Raw genomic sequence first — 7,500 nt, forward strand, 5'->3', positions numbered from 1 at the left:
TGCTTACCAAAAGTGGCCCACTTGGCACTCCGATCCGAGTCGTTTGCTCGCGGCTTCAGCATATCAAGCAAGCCGGAGATCTCACCCATTTAAAGTTTGAGAATAGGTTGAGGTCGTTTCGGCCCCAAGGCCTCTAATCATTCGCTTTACCGGATGAGACTCGTACGAGCACCAGCTATCCTGAGGGAAACTTCGGAGGGAACCAGCTACTAGATGGTTCGATTAGTCTTTCGCCCCTATACCCAGCTCCGACGATCGATTTGCACGTCAGAATCGCTACGGACCTCCATCAGGGTTTCCCCTGACTTCGTCCTGGCCAGGCATAGTTCACCATCTTTCGGGTCCCAACGTGTACGCTCTAGGTGCGCCTCACCTCGCAATGAGGACGAGACGCCCCGGGAGTGCGGAGGCCGCCGCCCCGTGAAGGGCGGGGAAGCCCCATCCTCCCTCGGCCCGCGCAAGGCGAGACCTTCACTTTCATTACGCCTTTAGGTTTCGTACAGCCCAATGACTCGCGCACATGTTAGACTCCTTGGTCCGTGTTTCAAGACGGGTCGTGAAATTGTCCAAAGCTGAAGCGCCGCTGACGGGAGCGATTATTCCGCCCGAGAGCATCCCGAGCCAACAGCGGCGCGGGTCCGGGGCCGGGCCAGGTAGGTCCGTCATCCGGGAAGAACCGCGCGCGCTTGCCGGGAGCCCGAGCGCCCAAAGGGGCGAATCGACTCCTCCAGATATACCGCCGAGCAGCCAGCCAGGACACCGGGGCTCTGCCCAACAGACGCGAACCGAGGCCCGCGGAAGGACAGGCTGCGCACCCGGGCCGTAGGCCGGCACCCAGCGGGTCGCGACGTCCTACTAGGGGAGAAGTGCGGCCCACCGCACACCGGAACGGCCCCACCCCGCGGCGAGTGGAAAGGCAACCGGACACGACCCCGCCGCGGATTGCTCCGCGCGGGCGGCCGGCCCCATCTGCCGAGGGCGGGGGCCAGTGGCCGGATGGGCGTGAATCTCACCCGTTCGACCTTTCGGACTTCTCACGTTTACCCCAGAACGGTTTCACGTACTTTTGAACTCTCTCTTCAAAGTTCTTTTCAACTTTCCCTCACGGTACTTGTTCGCTATCGGTCTCGTGGTCATATTTAGTCTCAGATGGAGTTTACCACCCACTTGGAGCTGCACTCTCAAGCAACCCGACTCGAAGGAGAGGTCCCGCCGACGCTCGCACCGGCCGCTACGGGCCTGGCACCCTCTACGGGCCGTGGCCTCATTCAAGTTGGACTTGGGCTCGGCGCGAGGCGTCGGGGTAGTGGACCCTCCCAAACACCACATGCCACGACAGGCGGCAGCCTGCGGGGTTCGGTGCTGGACTCTTCCCTGTTCGCTCGCCGCTACTGGGGGAATCCTTGTTAGTTTCTTTTCCTCCGCTTAGTAATATGCTTAAATTCAGCGGGTAGTCTCGCCTGCTCTGAGGTCGTTGTACGAGGTGTCGCACGCCACACCGCCAGCCGGCTGTGCACGCTACCGAGAAAGTACCGGTATGCGAACCGCCAGGCGACGGGCGCGCATCGCACGTTTAAGGAGACGCGGCCGGCCACACAGGCGACCACGACACTCCCACGTCTCCGAAGCGGGACAAACGCCGCGCGCTTCAGTATACGTAGCCGACCCTCAGCCAGACGTGGCCCGGGAACGGAATCCATGGACCGCAATGTGCGTTCGAAACGTCGATGTTCATGTGTCCTGCAGTTCACATATCGACGCGCAATTTGCTGCGTTCTTCATCGACCCACGAGCCGAGTGATCCACCGTCCTGGGTGATCTTTTCCTTTTCAGTCTCCCACTGTCTCTTTCAAGACAGTAGCATTTGCGGGACTGAGGCGTCTGACGGCCCCTGTTCACACACGCGAGACAGATCCAACGGCCTCACAGCCGATGGGCGTCGTACGGCTCCACACCGAGCGGACAGGCACTCGGGCGAACGTCATTCAAAAACCGGCGCCAGGCGCCAGGTACCGCAGGCCAGCCGCTCCAGAGCTTCAGCGCTCGTACCACACAACAACAACACTTCCGCTAGTTTTGAGAGGCACGCGTGGTTCCGCACGCGGCGCACGGCCACTGCCGTACAGGTAGCGTGTTGCGCGACACGACACGCACATCGAAAGACATGCAGTCTAGTCGGTAATGATCCTTCCGCAGGTTCACCTACGGAAACCTTGTTACGACTTTTACTTCCTCTAAATGATCAAGTTTGGTCATCTTTCCGGTAGCATCGGCAACGACAGAGTCGATGCCGCGTACCAGTCCGAAGACCTCTCTAAATCATTCAATCGGTAGTAGCGACGGGCGGTGTGTACAAAGGGCAGGGACGTAATCAACGCGAGCTTATGACTCGCGCTTACTGGGAATTCCTCGTTCATGGGGAACAATTGCAAGCCCCAATCCCTAGCACGAAGGAGGTTCAGCGGGTTACCCCGACCTTTCGGCCTAGGAAGACACGCTGATTCCTTCAGTGTAGCGCGCGTGCGGCCCAGAACATCTAAGGGCATCACAGACCTGTTATTGCTCAATCTCGTGCGGCTAGAAGCCGCCTGTCCCTCTAAGAAGAAAAGTAATCGCTGACAGCACGAAGGATGTCACGCGACTAGTTAGCAGGCTAGAGTCTCGTTCGTTATCGGAATTAACCAGACAAATCGCTCCACCAACTAAGAACGGCCATGCACCACCACCCACCGAATCAAGAAAGAGCTATCAATCTGTCAATCCTTCCGGTGTCCGGGCCTGGTGAGGTTTCCCGTGTTGAGTCAAATTAAGCCGCAGGCTCCACTCCTGGTGGTGCCCTTCCGTCAATTCCTTTAAGTTTCAGCTTTGCAACCATACTTCCCCCGGAACCCAAAAGCTTTGGTTTCCCGGAGGCTGCCCGCCGAGTCATCGGAGGAACTGCGGCGGATCGCTGGCTGGCATCGTTTATGGTTAGAACTAGGGCGGTATCTGATCGCCTTCGAACCTCTAACTTTCGTTCTTGATTAATGAAAACATACTTGGCAAATGCTTTCGCTTCTGTTCGTCTTGCGACGATCCAAGAATTTCACCTCTAACGTCGCAATACGAATGCCCCCGCCTGTCCCTATTAATCATTACCTCGGGTTCCGAAAACCAACAAAATAGAACCGAGGTCCTATTCCATTATTCCATGCACACAGTATTCAGGCGGGCTTGCCTGCTTTAAGCACTCTAATTTGTTCAAAGTAAACGTGCCGGCCCACCGAGACACTCAACAAAGAGCACCCTGGTAGGATTTAAACGGGGTCCGCCTCGGGACGCGAAAGCACCCCTTCGGCTCGCCCCACCGGCAGGACGTCCCACGATACATGCCAGTTAAACACCGACGGGCGGTGAACCAACAGCGTGGGACACAAATCCAACTACGAGCTTTTTAACCGCAACAACTTTAATATACGCTATTGGAGCTGGAATTACCGCGGCTGCTGGCACCAGACTTGCCCTCCAATAGATACTCGTTAAAGGATTTAAAGTGTACTCATTCCGATTACGGGGCCTCGGATGAGTCCCGTATCGTTATTTTTCGTCACTACCTCCCCGTGCCGGGAGTGGGTAATTTGCGCGCCTGCTGCCTTCCTTGGATGTGGTAGCCGTTTCTCAGGCTCCCTCTCCGGAATCGAACCCTGATTCCCCGTTACCCGTTACAACCATGGTAGGCGCAGAACCTACCATCGACAGTTGATAAGGCAGACATTTGAAAGATGCGTCGCCGGTACGAGGACCGTGCGATCAGCCCAAAGTTATTCAGAGTCACCAAGGCAAACGGACCAGACAAGCCAATCCGATTGGTTTTGATCTAATAAAAGCGTCCCTTCCATCTCTGGTCGGGACTCTGTTTGCATGTATTAGCTCTAGAATTACCACAGTTATCCAAGTAACGTGGGTACGATCTAAGGAACCATAACTGATTTAATGAGCCATTCGCGGTTTCACCTTAATGCGGCTTGTACTGAGACATGCATGGCTTAATCTTTGAGACAAGCATATGACTACTGGCAGGATCAACCAGGGAGCTGCGTCAACTAGAGCTGAGCAGCCGGCCGCCCGGGAGTGTGTCCCGGGGGCCCGCGCGAACACGCAAGCGTCCGCTCAATTATTCTGCAAACAGGAGGAGGCCGAGCTCCCCTGCACGATACACCTCGAAACCCTCTCAGGTCCCGGCGGCGCGCAGCGCCGTCCTAGGTACTTGGTCGGTTTCGAGAGAGGCGCAATCGCCCGGAGTTAGGCGAGTAGACGGTTTTAGTGCGAACACCCTTGCTCCCAACTGAGCTTGCCGCTGCCGACAGAGGCCCGGGAGCGTGCTGTCGTGGCATTGCCGGCGGGAGACAACACGCGCCACCTATGGTGACCGGCAGCTCCAACGCCAGCGCCACACAAGGGCAAAGCCCCACTTGGGTGCAGAAGCGAACTCTCCCAGCACAGCGCACGCGCCAACACGTCCGCACAACTGCGATACAAACCACCTGCGAGAACCGCTGGGGCGACCGAGCAGCAGACGGCGTCGCGGCGCCGAGTGCCAGGCGGCGGCGCATCCTCAACGCACACAGTCCTCAATCAGACCAGCACACTGCAGATGTCCACCGCGCTTCGCACCGGGCTCGGCTGAACCAACTTTGGCCGCCAGGCGCCGCGTGCAGGGTGCGCCGCAGCGTAGCTGCGCCGCCTGCCGGGCCCGTCGGCTGGCGCTCCTGCCACTCGGCGCCCCCCACCAGCCGCCTGTTGCGCGTGCGCCCACGCAGCGCGCGGCCAACACGCCGGGCGGCCCCCCTTCACCGGCCGGGAACAGTCCCACCAAGCCACCGCCGCGTATCGCTTCATACCCACATGGGCCTAGTCACGCGTGTGGATGTGGCGGGTACCGCTGAAACAACCGGTTAATAGCTGTACCGATCGTCGCCATCACAGATTCACCTCCAGCGTGAACAACCGCTCAACAACGGATTTCCAGTTCATTTGCGTATCTTGGGCAGTAAACGTAGATGTCCACCTACATTTGCGAATTCAACAATTCTTGCATGCCAGGATGTCATGTGTCACGACACGCTACATCAGACCACATACACACTGCGACATGTGCAGAAGAGAACACGTGGAAGGTGGCCCGCGCACGTATGCGATGTACCTTCCGCGATCCACTGTCAACCGGCATCTGCGGCATGTCCCAGATATGGAACGCGGTCCACCAGGGTAGCACTTTGTGTGAGGCAATACGACAAAGTCGGAATACACGCGTCACTACATCAGACGGCTCACGCTGACCTGACCTGACCTGACTCACCGCACCACCACCCCCAGCGACCCAGGGTGACATACAATGCGTTCGTACGTTCCTCCCACACGCCTCTACGGCGTACCACAGTGCAACCTAGCTGTTATTGGGAGACGAGACAAGTAGCATCAAGCACAACATATGGAAATTGAGATTCGACACCGTTGGGCACAGCCAGCGTACGGTCACACGTATCACACTACTTCACTCTGTACGTAACGACCGATGATCGGTACAGCGTGTGGGTTACGCGTACGACATCAGCGGACAATGGACACAGACCATACCACGACGTACACTGAGGGCGTCGACATCTGAATGCAACTGAACAGCTGCGAGGCTCATTTAACACTCAAACGCCAGACCGACCAGCTTGAGAGGACAGAGACACAAAGAGGGGGACAGAGGGGGACAGAGGGGGGGAGGGGGGGGGTCGGCGATATAGTCCTATTGCAGTACAATTGACAGTGGATAGCAGGAATATGTGGAAAGTAAGCAACACTCGCAAGACATCTACATGAGGATAACAACGACACCAGAGATTCCGAGCAGTGAACTATGTTAGGCAAAGGGACAACGTGGGTTAGGTTAAGGGACAACGTGGGTTAGGTTAAGGGACAACGTGGGTTAGGTTAAGGGACAACGTGGGTTAGGTTAAGGGACAACGTGGGTTAGGTTAAGGGACAACGTGGGTTAGGTTAAGGGACAACGTGGGTTAGGTTAAGGGACAACGTGGGTTAGGTTAAGGGACAACGTGGGTTAGGTTAAGGGACAACGTGGGTTAGGTTAAGGGACAACGTGGGTTAGGTTAAGGGACAACGTGGGTTAGGTTAAGGGACAACGTGGGTTAGGTTAAGGGACAACGTGGGTTAGGTTAAGGGACAACGTGGGTTAGGTTAAGGGACAACGTGGGTTAGGTTAAGGGACAACTTGAGTTAGGTTAAGGGACAACTTGAGTTAGGTTAAGGGACAACTTGAGTTAGGTTAAGGGACAACTTGAGTTAGGTTAAGGGACAAATTGAGTTAGGTTAAGGGACAAATTGAGTTAGGTTAAGGGACAAATTGAGTTAGGTTAAGGGACAAATTGAGTTAGGTTAAGGGACAACTTGAGTTAGGTTAAGGGACAACTTGAGTTAGGTTAAGGGACAAATTGAGTTAGGTTAAGGGACAACTTGAGTTAGGTTAAGGGACAACTTGAGTTAGGTTAAGGGACAACTTGAGTTAGGTTAAGGGACAACTTGAGTTAGGTTAAGGGACAACTTGAGTTAGGTTAAGGGACAACTTGAGTTAGGTTAAGGGACAACTTGAGTTAGGTTAAGGGACAAATTGAGTTAGGTTAAGGGACAAATTGAGTTAGGTTAAGGGACAAATTGAGTTAGGTTAAGGGACAAATTGAGTTAGGTTAAGGGACAAATTGAGTTAGGTTAAGGGACAAATTGAGTTAGGTTAAGGGACAACTTGAGTTAGGTTAAGGGACAACTTGAGTTAGGTTAAGGGACAACTTGAGTTAGGTTAAGGGACAACTTGAGTTAGGTTAAGGGACAACTTGAGTTAGGTTAAGGGACAAATTGAGTTAGGTTAAGGGACAAATTGAGTTAGGTTAAGGGACAAATTGAGTTAGGTTAAGGGACAAATTGAGTTAGGTTAAGGGACAAATTGAGTTAGGTTAAGGGACAAATTGAGTTAGGTTAAGGGACAACTTGAGTTAGGTTAAGGGACAAATTGAGTTAGGTTAAGGGACAACTTGAGTTAGGTTAAGGGACAACTTGAGTTAGGTTAAGGGACAACTTGAGTTAGGTTAAGGGACAACTTGAGTTAGGTTAAGGGACAACTTGAGTTAGGTTAAGGGACAAATTGAGTTAGGTTAAGGGACAAATTGAGTTAGGTTAAGGGACAAATTGAGTTAGGTTAAGGGACAAATTGAGTTAGGTTAAGGGACAACTTGAGTTAGGTTAAGGGACAACTTGAGTTAGGTTAAGGGACAACTTGAGTTAGGTTAAGGGACAACTTGAGTTAGGTTAAGGGACAACTTGAGTTAGGTTAAGGGACAAATTGAGTTAGGTTAAGGGACAAATTGAGTTAGGTTAAGGGACAAATTGAGTTAGGTTAAGGGACAACTTGAGTTAGGTTAAGGGACAAATTGAGTTAGGTTAAGGGACAAATTGAGTTAG

At 54.0% G+C, this 7,500-nt stretch overlaps 3 non-coding genes across 3 annotated transcripts in view; all 3 read right to left on the reverse strand.

Moving 5' to 3' along the window:
* Positions 1 to 1,474, reverse strand: part of LOC126322657 (large subunit ribosomal RNA) — a 4,222-nt gene extending 2,748 nt beyond the window's left edge. Inside the window, exon 1 of the ribosomal RNA XR_007559114.1 lies at positions 1 to 1,474. This exon is cut by the window's left edge and continues 2,748 nt beyond it. This is a non-coding gene — a ribosomal RNA (large subunit ribosomal RNA).
* Positions 1,475 to 1,662: 188 nt separating this feature from the next.
* On the reverse strand, positions 1,663 to 1,817 carry LOC126322649 (5.8S ribosomal RNA). Its single transcript, XR_007559107.1, has one exon. It is a non-coding gene; the product is annotated as a 5.8S ribosomal RNA (ribosomal RNA).
* Positions 1,818 to 2,179: 362 nt separating this feature from the next.
* LOC126322656 (small subunit ribosomal RNA) lies at positions 2,180 to 4,072 on the reverse strand. Its single transcript, XR_007559113.1, has one exon. It is a non-coding gene; the product is annotated as a small subunit ribosomal RNA (ribosomal RNA).
* Between the last annotated feature and the right edge of the window lie 3,428 nt (positions 4,073 to 7,500).

This window comes from Schistocerca gregaria, unplaced genomic scaffold, assembly GCF_023897955.1.
Source record: "Schistocerca gregaria isolate iqSchGreg1 unplaced genomic scaffold, iqSchGreg1.2 ptg000821l, whole genome shotgun sequence".
Lineage (NCBI taxonomy): Eukaryota > Metazoa > Arthropoda > Insecta > Orthoptera > Acrididae > Schistocerca > Schistocerca gregaria.